This window comes from Aptenodytes forsteri, unplaced genomic scaffold (genome assembly GCF_000699145.1).
Source record: "Aptenodytes forsteri isolate BGI_AS27 unplaced genomic scaffold, ASM69914v1 Scaffold260, whole genome shotgun sequence".
In the NCBI taxonomy this organism is placed as follows: domain Eukaryota; kingdom Metazoa; phylum Chordata; class Aves; order Sphenisciformes; family Spheniscidae; genus Aptenodytes; species Aptenodytes forsteri.
Window position 1 is genome coordinate 344316 of NW_008795557.1, and position 394 is coordinate 344709.

The following is a 394-nucleotide window of genomic DNA, read 5'->3' on the forward strand; positions in this document are numbered from 1 at the left end:
GAGCTGCAAAACATGGGGGTTTTGCTCAAAGCACCCTGGTCTGTCCACTTGTGTTTGCCTGTTGCTGGTTGCTCTCTGCAATGGAGATAAGGGTGCAGCCAGGCTGGATATGACATACCAGCATTCAGGCATGCCCTGAAGAAGGTGGGAGAGCAGAAGGTGTGAGTCTGGGACTCTCAGACCTCTCCTGCTGGACTATTACCGTGGGATTCAGCTCAGCAGAAGCTAGACAGCATGTGTAGGACGACCTGGTCAGCCCCAGATACTGTTATGGGGAGATATCTGATACAGGCCAGGATGCCATTGGCCTTCTTGGCCACCTGCGCACACTGCCGGCTCATGTTCAGCCGGCTGTCGACCAACACCCCCAGGTCCTTTTCCGACAGGCAGCTTT